The sequence below is a fragment of the Pinus tabuliformis genome, chromosome 3_1 (assembly GCF_031772625.1).
Source record: "Pinus tabuliformis cultivar Carrire ecotype Pingquan chromosome 3_1, CPIR1, whole genome shotgun sequence".
Taxonomy (NCBI): Eukaryota; Viridiplantae; Streptophyta; class Pinopsida; order Pinales; family Pinaceae; genus Pinus; species Pinus tabuliformis.
In genome coordinates this window covers 878,514,266-878,538,292 of record NC_142301.1, presented here as the reverse complement: position 1 = coordinate 878,538,292, position 24,027 = coordinate 878,514,266, and the positions used below count along the sequence as shown (strand labels likewise).

The following is a 24,027-nucleotide window of genomic DNA, read 5'->3' as shown; positions in this document are numbered from 1 at the left end:
AAATTCACGAAATTTTAAGAACCAGTAATGAAACAACACCCACAAGATAACTAAATCACATATTATAAAATATGTTCAATAGAAATGGAGAATGGTGGGCAATAATATTGAAGTATTCTACCTAGGCAGAGGAATTGCCCGGTTTTCGTCGCTGCCGGGAAAAATTTCCGGCTCCGGCCGTCGGCAATCCCTCCGCCCTCCGCCACCCTCCCTCCACCGCTCTATCTGACATTTCCTGACAGATCGGATTGGAGCTGGCAATCCTGACATTTCCTGACAGATCAGATCGAAGCTGGAATTGTCGCCGCGGAGAGTTAATGTCATTTCCAATTCAAAATGGAGGAAATACGAAACCGCGGGTTGCTCCCCCAACCAACTCGACTCGGCCCCTGTAGCTCACTCACGATTGGAGCTATAGTCGTCTCCATTTTTGAGTCGAATATCAGGATTACAATAGCGACTTGTTCATAGTAACTAGAACCGTCATGAATAGCATCATTTCCAGCAAATCTTCGAGCAAGGAACTCAAGCAAAATCTTTTAGGCCTCAAGCCCACTATTGATGAAATCTCTAGGATTTCTTCTGAATTAGAACCCTCATCTCACAGAGGCCTTCCATTGAAGGACATTCAAGCCCAACTACAAGATGGCCTTCACTTTGTGAAGAAATTAGAGAGAATCAACAGTTTTAATTTATATAGAAGATATCGATATGGAAAGAAAATCCTAAAGGTAGAGAAGAATGGCAATGATTTTTTGCTCACCAAAGGCCTGGCAGGCCTCGTAATCGATGTCCACAAGCTAAACGTGGATTCCAAGGCCTATGAGGAATGATTGAAGCGTATGGAAGAAATGGGTCGGCATATAATCGACAGCGTTAATGCCAAGATGACTAAGGATGCCAGTTTCAATTCCTTCATGCTTCATCAAATGAGTACAGGCCAGTTATTCGAGACCTCCATTGATGAGTCCTATGATACTACAATGGCTAAACAACCCAGCAGCAGCTTCAACTCCCAAGTCCCGGATATGCCGAATTTCGTAGTTGGTTTGAATAATCTTGTGAATGATGTCAAACAAAGCCTAATATTTCAAAATGGGGTTAATGTAGTTGGGGTAAAAGGTATGGGAGGAAGTGGCAAAACCACTCTTGCACTAGCCCTTTGCAACGATCCCCAAGCCAAAGGTTAGAGCAATTCCCCTTTTGAATTTTCACTCCAAAATTCCATTTTATTGCTTCACTTTCATTTGTAATGCGAATTTTGTCTGCAATTTTCAGATTTCTTTCAGAACAATATAATTTTCATTACTGTTGCGCATTCTCCAAATGTAAAGGGCCTCTTGGAGACTATGTGGGATAAGATAATTGGTGGCAGAAGACCTGATTTTCAGAGCATAGAGGATGCACACAACTAACTAAAGAATAATCTTAGTTTAAAAGGCCATCCAAAAACTTTGGTAGTTTTGGACGATGTTTGGTCAAGATCAAATGTGGAATAGTTGTTGTTTGAAGCAGAGGGTACAAGACAATTATCACAACAAGACAGGATTACACTATTCTGATTTCAAACAGTACCTGTGTGCACAACATACTCATGTTTTAGAAGGCTGATGCCCTGTCACGTTTCTGCTTTGGGCCTTTGGACAGCCTTCGATTCCAATGACAGAAGATGAGGATATTGTTAAAAGGGTATGAATTAGACCCTGATTGTTTTCTATCTCATTCTTCACGCTTTGCACCCGAGGATAACATGTTGAATTCAGATTGATTTTCTGTCCTTTTGATGGAAATAAATTGTTTATGTAAGTTTAAAATCGCAATGCCTATGATAAAAGTGCAGGAAAAGTTTTAATACTATGGATTTATGTAGAAAAAATAACCCAATGTTTAACTGCACTATATTTGTAGGTTGAAGCAGAGTGTAAGGGCTTACCACTTGCCCTCAGGGTTATTGCAAGCTCTTTGCGTGCTGAGCCCTGGCCCGTTTGGGAAAATGCTAAGAAAAAACTTTCCAGAGGAAAATCAATATCAGAATATCACATAGATGAGCTTTTTCATTGCTTGGAAACAAGCATAGACGTCCTAGATGATGAGTCAAAGCAGTGCTTTTTGAACTTAGGGGCATTTCCCAAAGGTAGAAAGTTCAGCGTGGATGCATTGTTGGACATTTGGGTTTACACCCGTGGGATGGAATGGCAATATGCTTTCGAGGTCTTGTTAGAACTTGCAAGTCGTAATCTATTAAATCTCACAAGCTACCCAGGGCAAGGAACTTGTTTAGATTTTCTACCTTTAATAAACCTGTTTGATTGTTTTGCTTTGTTCATATTTGTATCTATACTTAATCTATTGTGCTTGTGGCATCCTTTGATAGAGCATGAACTTTGCAGAAAATTTGAGGCAAAAACATATGAGAAAACTTAACTATACCAACAATTTTAGGTTTAAGTTTTTTTACATGATTTATTAGAAATTAGGAAGGTAGGATCAGCGTGTTAACCAACAGAGATAAGAGGCTTTCGAGTTCACTCCTCTTAGTTAATATAATTTTTTGATGTGTCAGGTGTCAAGGCCATCTCATTTGGTTGTGCCTCCGAGCTCTCTTTTTCTCAACATGATGTGATGCAAGATTTAGCCTTCCGTCTAGCCAACCAAGATAGTACCATTCATTGTAAGAGGCTTTTTATGCCTAGCAAGGAGGATAATATTCCCACAAAATGGCTAACACTCAAAGATCAGGCATCTAAGGCTCAATTTGTTTCAATTAATACAGGTCACTACTGAAACTTGTTTTCTTTAACTGCCTACACATTGAATCATTTTTTGATCAATCTACTTATGTTCCAAATTTATTAAGATGTTAGATAAACATTTTTTATCAACATAACATACTGACTTTTACATTTTTGGGAACTGTAGGTCCAATGGAAGAGCAAAATTGGTGTCAAATAAACTTTCTTGAGGTGGAAGTATTGACTTTGTTTTTCGTTGCCAGTCGTTATTGTCTTCCAACATTTTTACATACCATGCCAAAACTGAAGGTTGTTATAATATACAATTACAGTTCTAAGCGTTCAACACTTCATGGGCTGTCGAGCTTCCCTGAATTTCCTCAAATAAAGTTTGTACTACTTGGGAGGTTGATTGTGTCTCCTCTTTATGAGTATTGTAGATCCTCAGAGAGCTTGGAAAAGTTGTCTGTATGCCTATGTGAGGGTTTTGGGAATATGACTTTATTGGATAAGGGACATGACTTTCAAAAGTCTCAAAAATTTCAAGAAATTAACTTTGACCACTGTAGTGATTTGGAGGAACTGCCTGGAAACATATGCAATTTAACTTACCTCCAGAAGTTATCTGTCACTAATTTTCATCTTATCCAAAAGTTACCTGATGACTTTGGGAGGTTAAGGTCACTTAGGGTGCTGAGATTGTCTGCATGCCAAAGTTTTTCAATGCTTCCTCCTTGCATTTGTGCACTTCAGCAACTCGAATTTCTTGATATTTCATTATGCAGGTCTTCGAAGGACCTTCCCATGGAATTTGATCAGTTATCAAACTTAAAGATTCTGGATATAAGGGAGTGCTCTAGACTGAAGAAGCTGCATAAAGCATTAGCCAAACTAAGATATCTCAGATGTGTAATATGTGATGAGAGCACTGAACGACAGTGGCTAGCTATCATAGCCTCTACCATGCCTAATCGCATAGTTGAGGTTATCGAAGAACGTTTTAATTTGGATTGGCTTGATGATTGACAAAGTTCATGATGCCTCATCTTGGTTGCTTCAACGCCTTTAATTCAGTAACCTATGCTGGTGAATTGCCTAAATTTGAACAGAACAGAGGATTGCTTCTAAGATTGTATTTGTTAAACACACATGGAGAGCGAGAGAAATATAAAAGATAAATCATGCAAATCATTTTTTATTAACATGGGATATAAATTTATAGTACAATACGTGACTCTTGGGTTTCAGATCCCAAGGTCTCTTGGACTGCTTTTGTCCATTCAACTTCCACACTAACCCATTTAGGATTAGGTGTCCAACATTCCCCCCCTTAATCCGAAGGGTTATGTATGAGTCCAAGAAGAGAGCTGTAATACAAAATGTGAAAATATGCATGGCAGCACGAGGCTGAATGTGCTCTATGAAATGTTGGTATAAAGGGCGGTGGTTTAAGGATGACCACCAACACTGGAACACTTAGTGCAGTTCCCGGAACTCTTCCAAAACTGGCAAGAAACTGAAGTTTTCTGCTAAAGGAAGTGATCCTATTGTTTTAAAGAGGGAAACCTTCAACCATAAAAGGGAGGTCTCAACCTGTGATGGTTTAAGGATGACCAACAACTCTGGAATGCTTAATGCAATTCCTGGAACTCTTCCAAAGCTGGCAAGAAGCTGGTGTCTTCTGCTAGAGGAAGTGTTCTCAATTTTGTTCCCGCAACTCTTCCAAAACTGGCAAGAAGCTGAAGTCTTCTGCTAGAGGAAGTGTCCCAGATTGCCAACTGAAGGCATGTTCAAGCATCTTTGTCGTTGGCTACAACTCTGAAACTGGTGTGGCAGGTTGTGGCTCAGGCTCGCTTGATGTGACTTTGAAGCTTGTAGATGACCATCATTTCCCCCCTGTCAGATACAAGGTGAGATGATGGAGAAAACTCAACTGCAAGAATGTTCAATACTCTGGAACAAGTTCTGACATGTGTTTGGAATATCTTCTTGGCTGTTGATGCCCATTGCCAAGAAGCAATCCATCCAAGATGAATCTTTGTTCTTGCAGGACGTTTGTTTTTGAAGCATCTGTGTGAAGAATGGTTGGTTTTATGACAGTGCTTACATGGATGAAGATCAAAACAGTGATCTTTCAAATGGCCAACTCGGTCACAGTGTTGGCAGTTCAAAATCTGTTGTTGTTGTTGTTGCTGCTGTTGAAGAGGGGCAGAATCTGGAATAGATGAAGTTGAACTGTCATAAGGAGCAGGTGAACTGTCATGAATGAATCCAGCACTCTGAAACTGAATGGTCTTGGCATAGTCTGGAATATGAAAGGACAAGTCCTTGTCATATCCAAGACCAGTTCTGTGCTTGTTGTGGACAAGCTGTTCCCAAGGTCTGATGATGGGCTTGGGAAGTGCAGACTGAGTTTCTGCATCTGCATTTACAATTGCTGCTTTATTTGAATGAACAGTAACATTATTGACTTGTTGTTTATGGGAGTATATTTCAGTCTTCTGAACAGAAACAGGGTCAGAATGATGACTCCACTTGTGTAATTCTTCTTGTTGTAGCTTTGTCTCAAGCTGCAAAAACTCTATCTTTTCTTGTGCATTTTGTATACATTTTTGAATGTCAGCAATAATGTCTTTATTGATTATGATTGCGCTGTCAGCAGTGGAGACGATTAGAGTTCTCAATAACTCTAATATTCTTTCAAGCTTAGCCATTTTTCTACACCTTAAAAAATCCTCCAAATCCCACAGAAAAATGTAAGCTGCTAAATATCTTCAAGTTACACAAGAAAGCCCTATAGCTTAAAGGGAAAAATCAACCAGAGATATCTTGAAACTATCAAAATTATACAAATATCACCGAGTCCTTCTATATTTAGCCAACAGTTACCCAAATCCTTTAATATTTTGACGAAATCCTTCGACTGCTGCAAAAACTATCAGCTGCTAAATACCTTCAATTCACGATCAATGTGCATCATCACTTGATAACCAAAATATCTGTTGGAAATTCAACTAGAAGAACAAAAAGTACAAATAGAGAAACAAATCCAGGTCACTTCTTGTGGGTGGATTGATTCGATCTACACTTGATAGAAAAGCTATATATGGGCAGTAGCCACTACAAACTTGCTTTGAAGATGCTTTGTAACCAAATAACTACAAGTGAGCAGGTGGAAAATCAGGGTCAATCTATACAACCAACAGAGACACCTATGTATAGCCAACAATCAATAGTCATGCAACTGGAGTATGCAAAACTTCTGATGAGCAAGAAAGTGGGAATTTATTTCACAACTCGACTATACAAGCTGCTAATGGCGGCGAGAAAAATGAGTTAATATCTACAAATATATGAGTTAAGCCCCTTGTTTCCAGCTGTGCATTCTCCGGCCCCGTCCTCAAAGCTGATCATGGAGGGCCTTATAAACACTCTGCAGCGCATGGAGATAAACGGAGACACTCTTCCGTGGCGTCAACAGCAACAGCAATTTAATCTGTCGGGTCGTTCTTGTCTCAGTTTACCTGGCGCACCTCGCTGGGACGACGATGCCTGGGAAGTCGAAGCGGCCGAGGATGGATAGTTGGCATTCAGATCATCCGGGAGAAATTCGACAAACAACAAAGTTTGATGACCAGCCAGGACTTGATGGCTGCAAATCTTGCCCGTAATCAAATAGGGCCAATATATGAAAAATAGTAAAATGCTGCAGATTAGTGGATTTGCTCGAAAGAGTCAATCTCGTTGATACCAAAAGGCCTGGAAATGACTCCCTGTCAGACGCTGCAAAACTGAATGTTCTTTGCAAAACTGAATCCAAATGCGCTCGTCGTTGTATTCTTTGCTGTCGTATTCTTGGCTGTCACACTCGTACCTTCAATTGCGGCAGTTACACAAAATATAGGATTTCGTTTCGTTTGGACCAAATGGAATCCGTGGGTAAAGAACGTGACATTGCGTGTTCAAATGGACATCTTCACTCTCATGGCCCGTGACCATGTTACACACACCTTAGCATTTCACTCACTACGTGGGTCTGCTATCATAGAGCCGCCCAGCTGCCCTGATATAACCATTTTAGATCACAAGAACCAATAGTTTTTCACTTACCACGTGACTCTGCTATTGTAGAGCGCGCCACCATCCGTCATACAATTTCCATTTGCAGTCATCTCACTTTCTCTGTATCTAGATTTCATTTCTCTTTGTCTCTCAATTACTTGTCATTGAGGAAACAAGCATTAAGAAGCCATTGTTTGAGCTGTCCAGGGAGATTAAACTGCCGGCTTTTACAGAGGAACCAGCTCGTCCTTTACAACCCCACGGATCATCTTCATCTTCGTATATTCTTTTGGTGCAACACTTGATTGATGGAAGAAGCAGCGATCAATATATGTTGCGTCAATGTAATACACAAGCGTAAATACAAGAACTAATACTTGCGTTTTGGTGGCTATGGTGTTGAAGATACAACCCCTATCAGAGAGCTGAGTAACATAATCCAGGTCATGCGCATTTTTTTTTTATTTTTTTTTTTTTTATTTTTTTTTTTTTTTTTTATGGAATTCACAATGCATTTACGGCCTTCGAAATAATTCAACACATCATTGACAAAGCATAGTTTACGGTCTTTAAAACTCATTCAGCGCAAAAATACATACACACATGTTGTCACTACACCATAGGTTATCAGTCAAAATATATGTGCCATCACCATCTTACATATACAACCAGCGTATAATAGATGCATAGGTTTACACAGGCCACACAAAAACAAGTGGCTCACAAAAGATTGAGCAGATTATGAACGTACCTGCTCTGATACCATGTTAAACACACATGGAGAGCGAGAGAAATATAAAAGATAAATCATGCAAATCATTTTTTATTAACATGGGATATACATTTATAGTACAATACGTGACTCTTGGGTTTCAAATCCCAAGGTCTCTTGGACTGCTTTTGTCCATTCAACTTCCACACTAACCCATTTAGGATTAGGTGTCCAACAGTATTTGATGTACAGGTATTATGTTCTTAGAATTTAGGGTTGTTATTGTAGCCGAGGATGTTCCATGTTTTCTCAATTAACTTGTTTGTACATCACTATATATTCATACATTTTGAGCGCATGAAGTCTTTTGAGAATAAATTGGTAGTTACTGGTTTCTCAATTAACTTGTTTGTACATTGCTGTAAATATTCATACATTTTGAGCGCATGAAGTATTTTGAGAATAAATTGGTAGTTACTGGTTTGAACTTCAATATTTGGTGTCTTATAATAACAAACGAGTACTTAGTCTTAACAAATCAGTAACTTGTTGGCGAACTATGCTTTATTTGAAAAAGTTTATGATCTAATCTTATGAATGCAAAGGATCATGGCCACTATTAACTGTGATTGAATTTCTAATAATGCTACAGATTACTTATATAAAACATATTATTAGATGCTACAGATCACTTATATAAAACATATTAATAGATCAGAGGTGATAAAATCCCTCAGAAAAAGATGAAGTCCTCTCCATCAGATCTCTGTTAAATAAATCAATAACCAAATAAAGACTACTATGTTGCCTCAGCCGTAACTGCTTCAAGTGGTCCAAGATCTGCAAATTCCATTTGGGTATGCTTTTTCTTCTCTAAGTTGTGTTAACCATGTAACTAAGTTTTCTTTTCAGGATTCATGGTTCTATCAAACTCACAAACAACTCCATGTGGGTTCCATCGGATCTCTGTTAAAGAAATCAATAACCAAATAAAGACTACTCTGTTGTTCCAGCCATAACTTCTTCAAGTGGTCCAAAATCTGCAAATTCCATTTGGCTATGCTTTTTCTTCTCTAAGTTGTATTAACCATGTAACTAAGTTTTATTTTGAGGGTTCATGGTTCTATCAAACTCAAAAACAACTCCATGTGGGTTTCCTTGTGTGTGTTATTGGTGCCCCCCTTTTGTTGCGAGGAGCGTAGTAGGTGGGGTGGTAGTTCCCCTTTGGGGTATCGACCCTTGTATGGGATCTAGGGCAGCGGCTCAGAAATTTTTTTTGGACCCCATATTAGGTGGGCGGACCTACCTATGGTTTTGTGCATCAGGATTTACAATTTCAGTCATTGAGGTCTCAATGACCTGGGGAAAGGTGTGTTAATGGTGAAAGATCATTGAATTTCTGTCAATTTATTAGGCCAGAGTAATGCAGATTAAAATCGAAAAATCTCTGCATTTCCTTTGTCTTCTTTAGTGTGTTAATATTTAGGCATTATAACAATTGTTCTAGTTTTCGAATCTAACCCTATATGACATCAACAAAATAATACATATTACATGATGTCTCAATGTTTGATAATGTCCATGACATGATATAACATGAATAGAATATAATAATGTGTATTACATGATGGCTAATGTATCTTAGTTTAGCCTGCATTGCCTTGTGACCAGGATTGTAATTCTCCATTCTAAAGTTATACGTCAACTTTGTAGTTACAGAGTTGGATGGGGAAATAATGATTTTGTGCTTCCCTTGCAAACTTGAATCCCTTGCACTAGGCCTCTCAGGCCCCACATTGTCAAGTGGAGGGTTGCAGGAGCTCACTTGTGCAAACAAACAAACCAACACCGTAAACACAAGTGAAGTTCACTCCAAAATTGCACTGAAATGACTTGTGATTAAGGGGAAATTTGAGGCAGGAAATCCACAAAATCCAAAAACTAGAAACAGTTTGAGGAGATAACAATTTCAATATATATAAAAGAATAAACCAAATAGGATAGAACAAACCCTAACCCTTTGTGATCTCATTTGCATGTTTTTTTATCATAGAACAAACCCTAACCAATATAATTATGTTTTCTTTATCAAGGTAGAACAATATTTCTATTAACGGAACATAACATAGTAAATGATAAATCTTAAATACCATCATCATCTATACACTGATCAATCTAAAATAATAACAACATATTATATTGAAAATAGATAACTTAACCACCACATATTAAGCTTCTTCCATAAAAGAGTTAAAGTTCTTGAAATAAGTCATACCCAATCCATATAAATATGGAAGTTAATAGGGCTATATCGCAAATTTAACAACATCCAGCGTCCATGGTCACTACATATTGTGTACAAAATCCTCCTGCACCATTACTTAGCATATGCTTTCTCTATATCAACATTTAGACAAAAACACAACACATATTTGCCATATACTATAACGCTGAACAGGCTACAGAACAAAATGCAGATCCTCCACTGCTACAGCTTGTTTTATTTATATCAACCTTCCACTGCATACATTGATCATGGAAACTCATATCAGTAATGTTAAGGTTAAAAAACAAGATCCTCGGAGGATATGCAACTTTTACTAATATTGTCCATCATCACAAATTGCATGTAAAATAGACCAAGTACATTACTAAGATTGTATATCTTTTTTTCTGGTAATACAGACAAAGGAATTGCTAACACTGTACATTCTTTTCTGGTAATACAGGCGAAGGCATAGATAATGCTCTATACAGACAAAGACATAGCTAATATTGTACATCCTTTTCTGGTAATACAGATGAAGGCATTGCTGACACTGTACATCCCACTGAAATTACTAATACTAGTTAGTTTGAAAATGCGAAGGCAACACAAGCACAATAAATAGTCCAAAAATACATTATTCCAGCATTCAAACATACACACTAAACAACACTACTCAATATCCTGGGCTAAGATGGATTTATGCTAGCTTAGCTACTTTCACATAACAACCAACCAATTCTCATAATACTAATTTACCAGTTATCATAACACTAATTTTCTTGTCCTTTCTATTGATAAACTTACAGAAATGATGCTACTTTTAATAAAGAGCTTGAAAGACAACTTGTTATTGTTAGATTGCTTACAATGGATGGGTTGGAGCTTCCATTTCTGGTTGCTCTATTTCTTCCACTCAAAGAGGATGAGTTCATTTCCATCAAGTATTCCTCCAACATGGCCATTTGCAACTTTTGCATCCATATTCAAATTAATATTGTTCACAGGACTTAGACATTGATACCCATTTCCAACATCTACACTTAAGGTCCACAGAATAGACTGCTCTACCTTGTCATGCTTATAATCTGCCAAGTATATATGTTCAACAACATTCAACAAAAACTATGGATTAGGGGACCATCGTTGTAAACAGCTATGTTGCAGCCCATAATGCCCAAGCAAGGAAAATTTTAAGGATGGAAAATTTTCTTGAAGTTTATAACATTGGCGAATCTCACTAATCCCTAATATGCAAATTATAAATGTTTATTGATATATTTGTAAAATTAATCAAATTTATAATTATTTTATATATAGTCTCTCTATAATGTTGGCGATTTTTAAGGTAAAATAATTTTATATTCTAAAATTTGGGCGAATCGTCTTTTATAAAATTGGAAATTGGCGAATCTTTTTTGTGGAAAAATCATGGAAAATTAGCCCACTGGGCGAACATTAGCCCCTAAAATTTTCCATGTGCCCAAGACCCTGGCATTCTGAAACCCTGAGCTAAGGTGGTTTATAGCGTTGTAGTGAATAAGACTTCTCTACATATCCAGAGGAGAGGCTATATTAAACAATGAAACTAAAAGGAAAAGGGAAATAGAAAGTTTTACCTGGTCCCATTCTTTATCCTCGTGTTTCAGAGCATGTCTCGTGGCCTTGTTCACCAAGGAAAATGCTGGGAAGCTGGCTTCATCCTTGACTCGAAGGCCCCATGAATCTACTTTGATCCATTGTTGACAAAAGGTTCCATCAAATAGGGGAATAAGGATAGTGATCAATCATCAATTATTAGATGAACAAATGCTTTCAGCAAGCATCAAATAAAGTAGCTCAACTGATGAACGTACCTGATGAGGATCATGTGGGTTTTCCAGCACAAGCACTGCAACATCACCACGAGCAGCCAACAAAAACTCTGGGTTGGCTTCATAATGGATCCTAACCATATGTCCTTGTGGCTTGACATTAGCCTGTGGTGGATAGAATGAACTCTGCTCACCTCATGGTGGATGGACTCCTTTTGAAGCACCCACTGTTCAATTTACCAACAAATATTAAAAATCGGCACTCACAAATTCAAAAGCCATTTTAGAACTGTCATGGCTTCAGTTATCAAGAATCCCAAATTGTACACAGCACCACATAACAGGCATGCATCCATACATACTACTTGCTAGACACCACCCATAATAGAACTCCTTCCCAACATTTCTTTTTAATCCTTGACAGTTTCCCAAATCAGATAAAATAATATAGTAATAGTTTTGTCAGCATATTAGTATGGATCATATAACTTACATATTGGGCTGATCTTCCACTTCTGACTCTCCTTCTTGTTCCACTTACACAGAACAATCTCTGCTCCCTCACGCAGGGCTACATGATGCTTATCATCTCCAGCGCTAGCATCTAGATTAAGATGGGTGTTGTGGACAGGTCGGATACACTGGTAACCCTTACCCACATCGGCACTTTGGGTGAAAAGCACAGCCTCATTCAAATCATCTGGGTGGTAAGGACCCAAGGTGACCTGCAGATCAAAATCATATGCATAAAAACCCTATTGATCACCCAATCCCTTCATAAGGTAACATATTCTACTAGATCCTTAAATCCCTTCATAAGCCCCTCATAGTAGACCTATCGAAAGCACTGATCTCTATATCACTAAGCCCTGCAGAAGCCCCCTCGTAGAGAGCACTATTCTCTATATCATAAATCCATGCCTAAGCCCTTCTCAACAATCCCATTGAAATCACTATTATCTATGTTAGAATAGAGTTGCATAAACTCGTGATAGTAACCCTTATGAAAAAACTGACCTTATCCTTCTCTGCACGTCCATGCCTCAATGCCTGGCCTATAGCTTTGTTTACAAGGGAAAATGTAGGAAATCCTTCATCGTCCTTGGCCTTCACACTCCATGAAGTATCCATGATCCATTGTTGTGGATCAAAAACATATAATCGACCAATCATTTCACATACGCACAACAAATACTAATCTCTGTCACAAACCTTGTTTGTGTTTGGGTTGTTTACAAAAATAGAGAGCAAAATTTAATCTCTACCATCAACCAGATTTGGGTCTGGTTCACACATACATACATATAAAAATCTAATCTCTCTCACCAAACTGATTTCGATCTTGTTCAAAGAGAGAAAAAGTGATGTCACCAACCTGGCTTGGGTCTAATTCATTTGCCGGAGCCATGACAACACTGCCATTTCTACCAGCAAAGAAGAAATCAATATTGGCTCCACAGTATATCTTCACAATCTCTCCTTGAATAGGTTGTGGATACTGACTCCCATGAGGAGCCTGATATGGTTGCTGGGGCTCAGGGTGGTGGTGTCCAAATGGGTTATGCATTCTCTTAGACCTGCACACACAACATTCATAGCCACCTCAAATCTCAGACAATTGAGACTTATAGGAATCTGAATTCAGCATTTTCTTGCTCACATTAGTGTAAATCTCCTTGACCACAATTTGGAATGCAGACAATACATTTGTATTATCCAGAGCCGAGGTATCGATGAAGAATAGCCCCTCTGATTCGGCAAGATTCTTCCCATCTTCCACAGGAACTTCCCTTATATAAGCTAAATCAGACTTATTCCCCACAAGCATTTTCACGACATTGCCATTAGCATGCATTGCAACATCAAAATTTACATGAGTTTGAAAATAGCTTGCAACATCAAAATTTACATGAGTTTGAAAATAGCTTGCAACATCATATAGATGACAACCAAAAGCCAAAGCCAATTTCAAAGATGCTATATAAGGAATTACAACAGTAATTGCTTGCAATGCAAAAGCCAAAGCCAGAGCCAATTTCAAAGATGCTCTACAAGGCATTACACAAAAACTGCTTGCATTGTTAGTATCAGAACTAAGGAAGATGCTATCACATCAAACCCAAAGATGATCCACAAGGCATGACATCCAGACATTAATGATCCACAAGGCATAGCACAAAATTGCCCATAATATTGGTAGGAGAGTGGTGGGGTGCTATTACTTCAACCCAAAGATAGCTTCAGAGTCTACCCTATCCCCCAATTGTAATAGAAAATTTGTTCCAAATTTTGTTGATGAAGTTCAACCTTTAACAAGTGTAGTGTGAAGGAAAAGTTCATGTAGAGTGGCTGAATAAATTTCTTGTGATATTATATGACAAATGGCATTTCTGTCACACATAAGGCATATACATGAATCATGTTTTGCTTAGACAATGCTCTGTTAGTCTAGGGTTATCTGGTTTTTGGTGTATGGACAATTGATTAGGATAAATATTTTTAGAGTTTGCATATGGCATTCAAAAACCAGAGAAGCCTAATTCAGTATCATTTATTTTAAAACTCATAGATGTATTTGGGCCCTATAATGAGCATTTCATCTATATAAAGTGGTGATTGTTAAATGTGTTTTTTGCAGAATAGTTGCCAGTATTGAAAGTGTTGCAATGTAAATGAACACAAATTATCTGCTTTTTTAAATTATATATGATTGAAAAACATGTTGAGTATTAGGAAATAGATAATTGTCTACTTGTTTAACATGAATTTATTGTTATCTTATTTTTCAGGTTTTTGAAGTGTAAAAAATGGTGCAAAAGAGGCGTTTATGCACTGAATTGTCCTACTTTCCAAATGTAGGTCGAGCAGTTATTAAATTCGTCCTTTACAATATGGCAAAAAATCATTTATTTCATGGAAAGAGAGAAGTGCCTGGAATGACGACAAACAATGAGGCATATTACATTGCCCTTGTTGAAGGGTTAAAAGAGGCAAAACAACATGATGTCAATGATATTGAAGTCTTCACCAACTCGGAGTTGATATGTAATCAGATGAAAGGAATCTATCGGGTTTGGAAGGACAATTTAAAACCTCTTCATAAGGAAGCAATAAATTGGAGTTGTCAATTTCAACATTTTACCATCAATCGCTCTGCAGATATTGAAAAGATGTCCACTGATATAATGTCCAGAGCATTTTTAAGCACATATGTAGATGTCAAATATGACATAGGATCACCATCCACTGCAACAGAAATCATTGATCACCATCAATATAAATCCCCATTGTGCAAATGGGTTTTTTTTAATCAATTTTTTGGGGTCTATTATAGCAAGGTTCTTTCACTAAAGAAGAACCTATTAATGTTTTATTTTTCCCCAACATGCAATGATTACGGTTTTTTGTATGGGAGACAAATTTATGGACAAATGTAATATATTCCATGTACATGGACAAATGTATTTTGAGAAAAGTAACTAGTTCATGGTTTTGTGATTATCATCAATACATTATGATGTTGTCTGATCCTTCCAAACACCTTCTCAGATCTTTGTTTTTGGAGAGATATTGATATGCTATGTGATTTGTTCGTTGGTTTTTGATCAGTGATGAAAGGTTTCTCTACTATGTTTATAAGCAATTTATTCTTAATAACACTTATTTCTCAATCACCCAGTCACTCTTCCTATCTCCACCTTGGATTTGATCCCAATAGTTTTCCCAGATCACAACTCTATTTTGGCTTGACTTCTCTGTATTCCATATCTTGTGCTTATGGATTTATCATGATAGTAAGGACCTAGTCTTTTTAAATCAAAGAAAATCTTGCTCATGCTCAGTGTGTCATAAGTAAGGAAAGGTCAATATTTCTCCAAGAAATCACATCCATCATGATGGTCTATATGCTAAATCTCCCATGTGACCACTCCACTCCCTCCAAATCTTGCACTAGTTTTTCCTCTACAAAGGGATTCTTAGATAAAAACTACAAAATATGTAGTTGGTGTTCTGGCTGTTCTTGTAAGAGAGCTAAGAGGATTACTTGCAGTTAGCGAAACCTCTGCAATCCCTCTAATAGTCAACCATTTAATATTGGGTTCATCTTTAGTTAAATACAAGGACAATTTATTTCTGTTTTGCTATCATTGTGGTGCAATGGAGGTGACCAAATTGTAAATAGTTTGTTGAGATTGCCATCATTAATGCCTTCTCTGTATAATCTTCTCACATCTGGTACTCCTAAAGCAAAAAAGAAAGCTCGTTCTCTTCTTAGAATCCTTCATAGTTGGGACTCTTCAAGAACTACTCAAACAATTCTCTTTCCCGAGACTAGCAATTCAGTCACTTCAGCACACTAGTGAAGCAGCTGCCAGTTTTCCACCAATTCATGCAGGGGCTTGGATTTTACTTGTACAGATATTCTTTGGCAGACAAGAATCAAAATGAATGTAAATATCTCTGTTGTTCAACAGGATTTTGTTTTGTACAGTATTTAATCAGTCATAAAGCAGTCAACCTACAAATATAGTGCAGTTAAACATTGGGTTATTTTTTCTACATAAATCCATAGTATTAAAACTTTTCCTGCACTTCTATCACATGCATTGCAATTTTAAACTTACATAAAACAATTTATTTCCATCAAAAGGACAGAAAATCAATCTGAATTCAGCATGCTATCCTCGGATGCAAAGCGTGAAGAATGAGAAAGAGAAACAATTAGGGTCTAATTCATACCCTTTTAACAATATCCTCATCTTCTGTCATCGGAATCGAAGGCTGTCTAAAGGCCCCAAAGCAGAAAATGGACAGGGAATCAGCCTTTTGCAACATGGATATTTTATGCACACGGGTACTGTTTGAAATCGAAATAGTGTAATCCTATCTTGTTGTGATAATTGTCTTGTATCCCTCTACTTCAAACAACAATTGTTCCACATTTGATCTTGACCAAACATCGTCCAAAACTACCAAAGTTTTTGGGTGGCCTTTTAAACTAGTATTATTCTTCAGTTGGTTGTGTGCATCCTCTATGCTCTGAAAATTAGGCCTTCTGCCACCAATTATCTTATCCCACATAGTCTCCAAGAGGCCCTTTACATTTGGAGAATGCACAATAGTAATGAAAATTATATTGTTCTGAAAGAAATCTGAAAATCACAGACAAAAATCGCATTACAAATGAAAGTGAAGCAATAAAATGGAAGTTTGGACTGAAAATTCAAAAGGGGAATTGCTCTAACCTTTGACTTGGGGATCGTTGTAAAGGGATAGCGCAAGAATGGTTTTGCCAATTCCTCCCATACCTTTTACCCCAACTACATTAACCCCATTCTGAAATATTAGGCTTTGTTTGACATCATTCACAAGATTATTCAAACCAACTACGAAATTCAGCATATCTGGGACTTGGGAGTTGAAGCTACTGTTGGATTGTTTAGCCATTATAGTATCATAGGACTCATCAATGGAGGTCTTGAATAACTGGCCTGTACTCATTTGATGAAGCATGAAGGGATTGAAACTGGCATCCTTAGTCATCTTGGCATTAACGCTGCTAATTATATGTCGATCCATTTCTTCCATACGCTTCAATCATTCCTCACAGGCCTTGGAATCCACGTTTAGCTTGTGGACATCAAGTACGAGGCCTGCCAGGCCTTGGGTGAGCAAAAAATCATTAACATTCTTTTCTACCTTTAGGATTTTCTTTCCGTATCGATATCTTCTATATAAATTAAAACTGTTGATTCTCTCTAATTTCTTCACAAGCTGAAGGCCATCTTGCAGTTGGGCTTGAATGTCCTTCAACGGCGGGCCTCTGTGAGATGAGGGTTCTAATTCAGAAGAAATCCTAGAGATTTCATAAATAGTGGGCTTGAGGCCTAAAAGATTTTGCCTAAGTTCCTTGCTCAAAGATTTGCAGGAAATGATGTTATTCATGACGGTTCTAGTTACTATGAACAAGTCACTATTGTAATCCCGATATTCGACTCAGAAATGGAGACGGCTACAGCTCCGATCGTGAGGGAGCTACAGGGGCCGAGTCGAGTTGGTTGGGGGAGCAGCCCGCGGTTTCTCAATTCCTCCATTTCGAATTGGAAATGGCATTAACTCTTCGCGGCAGTAATTCCAGCTCCAATCCGATCTGTCAGGAAATGTCAGGAAGAGCGATGGAGGGAGGGTTTCGGAGCTAGGGGAGGGTGGCGGAGGGTGGAGGGATTGCAGATGGTCGGAGCCGAACAATTTTCTGGGCGGCGATGGAAATCGGGCAATTCCTCTACCTAGGTAGACTACTCCAATAATATTATGATCGAATATTTGAGATGTTAGAGAAAAGAAACCTCTGTTAGAAGTAAAAGAAACCTGATGCTCAAAACCTTGTATCTGACGGCAACATGGAACTAAGCACAACTGACAATATATGTTGAAAACCCTAGCTTAGCACTAACAAGCTATAACTAAGTTTAAAAAGGGATGATTCCAGTGATGATTGGTAGTTGTACAGGATGCAACAAAAACAGTTTGGGCCCTAGGGTTTAGGATTAATAATTGAAACAAACATGTAGTGAAAATATAGACCAATACCATTCAGTAATAGAAATATTGCTACATTCATGAGTATTAAAACATCGGAAAACATATATATTGAAAACCCAGAATATTTGAGCACATATATATACAAAAACCAACATTATATTAACAGTCGAAACACTCTATGAGAGAATATATTTTGAAAAACACATCTAGAAGTAATTGTTTGAGTTCAACTCCATGTGGTCGGTTATAACCCTTTTAATCTAATTATCACTTCACTAAAAAACCTATGAGAGCTTGTAGCTCCAAACTACAAAATTGGAACTTCAAGTATTATGAGACAGAGCCCTCGTCCAAGCAAGCGGTTGTTGAAAAAACCTAGTAAAAGCATGAGCCATATCAAAAGTGGATTAGCCAGTAGTAACATTTTTCGAAAAATTTCAAGACCTAGATACCCAAAATGCTATGGAAGGTGTCAAACCCTAACCTACATCATCGATATGCATACAAGAATTAGTATAGAGCTAGGAATTAAAGATAAATGGATTAAGTCAATGACAAAGGAAGAATTGGTACCTGGAGGATGAAAAGTTAAAGCTCTAGGGGGATTAGACTTGGGAAAGGTTAACTCTCACACAAGCGTGATATTGAGGTCAAGAGTTGAAAATTTTTCCAAGTCTTCACAAATAAACTAGCCCACCCCGTGTAATGGAGAGGTGATTCATTATTGGGTAGCCAAAATTGCATGGGAAAGTTGGGGAAATCTACTGAAATTGGGAAGGAAAGTTGTGCTACATATTTAGGGGTTGATTTCTAATTTATGGATTTATTACATATGTATGGGTTGATTCATAATCTCCTTCTCATGTTAAGGGATACTAAATAGGAACAAGAAGATCCCTTGGTTCTCATGTTAAGGGTTACTAAATAGGAACAAGAAGATCCCTTAGTTAGGTTATATGTGTGTGAGAGGTGCCAACCATTTGACCCCATTTAACTCACAAACCAAAATTTTGAGTAATCGCTTTAAGGTCAACTCTTTTAATATTGAAGTAACCAGGAATGCAAGATGACTAAAATCAAAAAATTAAATATAGGACAAGAATTATTACCTTGTGGTGCACTTCAAGAAGCTTTAGGTGACATCATAAGTTGTTGTTGTGAATGATCATGGTAAAATAATGTGAGGCCAATATGCTTAATCTAATGAGAAAGGAGAATTGGCTTGAGAGACTAACAAGGCCACACCCATATATGAAAAGACAATAACATGGTATCACACATGATCAAAGATGACAATTTTTAATCCATCTAAAAAAATACTTAAAAATTCACATTTGAAAATAACATTTTATTTGAATTTGTTCATATATTTTTTTTTAAATTAAGAAATATTCTTTAAATTTATTATTTAATTTTAAATATGATATATTATTAATTACTCAGTTATTATGATAATTTAATATTAATAATATATTTAGAAAATTAAAATTAATTAATTTTTAAAAATAAATTAATTGTATAAATTCTGTTTTAAAAAATAATTAAATCATAGATCTCAGACCTTCTGTGATCCATATCATTATTCAAAATGCATTTAGGATTAATCACATCGTTGATTTTGAGTCAAGCTTTCGAACCATCTATTGTGGAGGTATAAATAACAAGATGTATCATGCCCTAGAAAATGACTATTAAGAAATAAATTAATTTATTAAATAATTAAGCTTTAAGATGAATGTTAGAGATGAGAAGGTCAAACTAATAATGGAATTAGTTAGTAAAATCACCCATTAGAAATGAAAAATATAATTAGCATTATAAAAATCTAAGGCAAAGGAAAAAACATATAAGGAAAAGGGCATAAAAAGAAAAAAGAGAGTTAACCAAAAAATAATAATGAAAGTCTTAAAATTTAAAAACAAAAGATACTACTAAAATTAAAATAAAAGATTAAAAATAATTCAAGAGAGAAAATACCCGTGAAAAAAACACATAAAAAAGGAATTCAACAGATCAAAAAAATAAATAATAATAATAATATAAATAAATAATATATATATATATATATATATATATAAGAGAAGGTGGGAACCCAAGTCTTAGTTAATTTTCAACCATCATCCCTATTTAGATTCTTCGCATGCTTCTCAATTTCAATGACCTCACACAACTTGATGAAAATGATCTTAACACATAGTGATGACTCGAGAGTTCTCAATGCAGACATGGTGCAATGCTTAGCAATAGCTGAGGAGCGAAATGTATGTGTCTAATGTCTGCAACATGCTCCTAAATCCAAAGCTTAATGGAGCGACCAGTTCCCCAATGTAGGGAATCCCACAGGAGCAAGGGATTGAATAAACCCCTTTCATGTCCCTAGGGTCAATTGGGTCCTTAATCGATCTAAGGGAGCTCTTAATGGCACTAAGGGGGTTAAAGGTAGCTAAGACCTTATGCTTTTTAAGAATGTGAGTAATCTTATCTATGGTCCCATGGATAAAAGGAAGTTTAACCAAGGATACCGAGTCATTGATAGCTTTTTCAATTATGGCCCCCTTTACTGGAACAATATTTACATGCAAGTTCTCATCATTTTCCGGCCCAAAAATTTAGATCTCTTAACACTATAGCTACATGTGCCCTAAGAATTTCTAATGTTAATCACCTTGAAGATGAGAAATACATCTTCTAAAAGTTTTCAAAAAGAATGGCTATAGAAAACATCATGGTCTTCGAGCTTTTCATAGGGCCAGTAAGGGGGTCAGAATTAAAAAATTTATCAATGACCTGATATCCTTGGTTAAACTTCCTTTTATCCATGGGTCCATGGATACAATTTCTCACATTCTTAAAAAACATAAGGTCTTAGCTACCTGTAACCCCCTTAGTACCATTAAGATCTCCCTTAGATCGGTTAACGACCCAGTTGACCCTAAGGACATGAAATGGGTTTATTCAAACTCTTGCTCCTATGGGATTCCCTACATTGGGGAAATTGGTCGCTCCATTAAGCTTCAGATTCAAGAGCATGATGCAAACATTAGACACAGGGGTTCCCGCTCCTCAACTATTGTTGAGCATGTCGAGAAAACTATGCACCATGTGTGCATTGAGAACTCCCGAGTCATCTCTAGGATAGATCATTTTCATCATAGGAAGTTGCATGAGGCCGTTGAAACTGAGAAGCATGTGAAGAATTTCAATAGAGATGATGGTTGGAAATTAAGTAAGAGTTGGGTTCTACCCTCACTTCTTGATGTGTGTATATATATATATCTATATATTAATTATTTATTTTATTTTATATTATTTTTTCATGGAAATTTTCTTTCTTGAATTATTTTTAATTTTTAATTTTAACTTTAGTAATATCTTTTGTTTTTAAATTTTAGGACTTTCATTATAGATTTTAGTTATTTTTTGGTTAACCTTCTTTTTTCTTTTTATGTCATTTTCGTAGCAGTTATTTTTTCCTTTTGCCTTAGAATATTATAATGCTAATTATATTTTTCATTTTTAGTTGGTGTCTTTTACTAACTAACTAATTCCATTATTTGTTTGGCCTTCTCATTTTTAACGTTCATCTTAAAGCTTGATTATTTAATGAATTAATTTATTTCCTAGGGCATGATGCATCTCTATTATTTATAGCTTTGTGAGATATGGTTTTTCATGGGCATAATGCATCTTTGTTATTTATAGCTTATGTGATGCATCACTGTTATTTATAGCTCATGTGAGATCTAGTAGAATGAATCACAGTGCATTCCGAAAGTTGACTCAAAATTAATAATGTGATTAATCCAAAATACATTTTAAAAAACAATTAAATCATTAAATTTTAAAATAATATTTTATCACACTACCATATAAATAATTAATAATTAAAATAAAATATTTTAAATAACTATAACGAATATCATTTTGATTTTTGTATAAAATATATTATAAATAAAACTATTAATATAAATGTGAAAAATAACCAATTTTCATATACTATAAATGAAATTACTAATATAAATGTAAAAAATAACAAATTTTCACTCAATTACCAAAATAATTAAACATATATATATATATATAACCAATTAAATAGGTAGAAGGAAAATTAAAATTTTCATTTAACAATCAAATCCGTTAAATTAAATTATTTTTATTATTAAAATTTTAACATTTATACATTAAATGGATTTTGAGATTTTTAAAATAGAATAAATATCTGGTATTTCCTTTTGACATGTGTGCCGATTTTATATCGACATCACATCAGTGATTTGTAAGTTTAGGACATGACTCGAGAATTTGTTTGCTAATTAAGTATATATCGAAATTTTGAATACAAACTAATATGAGATATGATATTTCTCGTCTCAACTCAGTCCTGTTGCGAGAGTATTTTCATGAGTAAATCTCCATGGGTGACACATATTCTTGCTCTGCCAAGAAACCAACGGTCCAGCACAAAGCTTAACTGTCATAAAAATGCATTGAGATAGTCTGCCACCAATACAATATGTACAAGTCTAAACTTTAAGTGGCATTGAAAATCAATGATCTAATCGATTAAAAATATTACATAGGAACTAGGATTAATATTAAATAATGAACTTGCCTGTGCAATCTAAAAGGAACCATGAGTCTGAATGTGTCGTGACAATTTTCAACGAGGTAGCTGGATTTGGTTTCACCTCGATACGGGGTGGAGACATAAAGTAAGGTAGGTAGAGAGGCCGCGGTACTGTTTTCTACATGGGATGGAAAGGGAAGGGAAGGGAAGGGAAGGGAAGGGAAGGGAGGGGAGGGGAAGGAAAAACGTTGGAAGAAGTTAATTGCTATCTACCTAAGTTGTATGGTTTGCTGATATCAACATTTTACATTTTGGGTTTATTAATGGCTTAGTTTAACTATGGTTGATTATGACTATGGTATGACCATTTTCATGAGAAGTAGTAGTAACTCACTAATTTCTCATTAATTTTTTAATAATCTACTTAGCACTCATTGCATTGGTAAGTTATTTATGTATAACCATTTCCATCATGAATTTTTTAATAATCCACTTAGCACTCATTGCATCCGTAAGTCATTTATGTATGACCATTTCCATGAGAGGTAGTTGTAACTCACTAATTTCTCATGAATTTTTTAATAGTCCACTTAACACTCATTGCATCAGGGGATGCTCAAAGGAGTGAAGAAGTGGGATTGAAACTAGTGAAATGAATCACATAGCGTCAATCATCACTTTCGAGGCTTAACACCCGGTAACCAGGGCTTCCAGAAAAATCACTCATCCCAAAATCCCAAATCACATCCGATTCAGGCGCCCTTAACTGTAAAATTTTATGTTATTATAAATTAATTTATAAAATGAATATGACATGCTAAAACTAACCCTATTACCACATTCACATTATAACCCTAATAATATATATTGAAAATTATCAAACTCCACTACACAATTCCCTTCACTGTATTCGATTCTGTCTGTTGAAAAACATTTGTCGAACTGTAAAATTTTCCCGTTATTATAAATTAGTTTATAAAGTTAATGTGACATGCTAAAGCTAAACCTATTACCACATTCACATTATAACCATAATAATATATATGGAAAATTATCTCACTCCACTACACAATTCCCTTCACTGTATTCGATTCTGTCTGTGTGAAAAACATTTGACGAAGTGACCTAACCACACACAAGTGTAGGTGTAAAGATCAGTATCAAATCTGTCATATATTATTTACGTATACTGCAACACGTCTCTGGTCATTTTCCTTTATACCTTTTTCCACGGCATTGTTCGGTGCGAAAAGCATATTACAACAGAACGAGCAACCTACTTGACACCATCTGCAACCAAAGTCGCAATCTGGTGGGACCACGATCTCCTT

At 36.3% G+C, this 24,027-nt stretch overlaps 2 pseudogenes; one reads left to right on the top strand and one right to left on the bottom strand.

Moving 5' to 3' along the window:
• Positions 1 to 834: 834 nt before the first annotated feature.
• LOC149190392 (disease resistance protein ADR1-like) lies at positions 835 to 3,758 on the top strand (annotated as a pseudogene).
• A 6,190-nt stretch (positions 3,759 to 9,948) lies between these two features.
• Positions 9,949 to 13,192, bottom strand: LOC149190391 (ricin B-like lectin R40G2; annotated as a pseudogene).
• Positions 13,193 to 24,027: the final 10,835 nt, after the last annotated feature.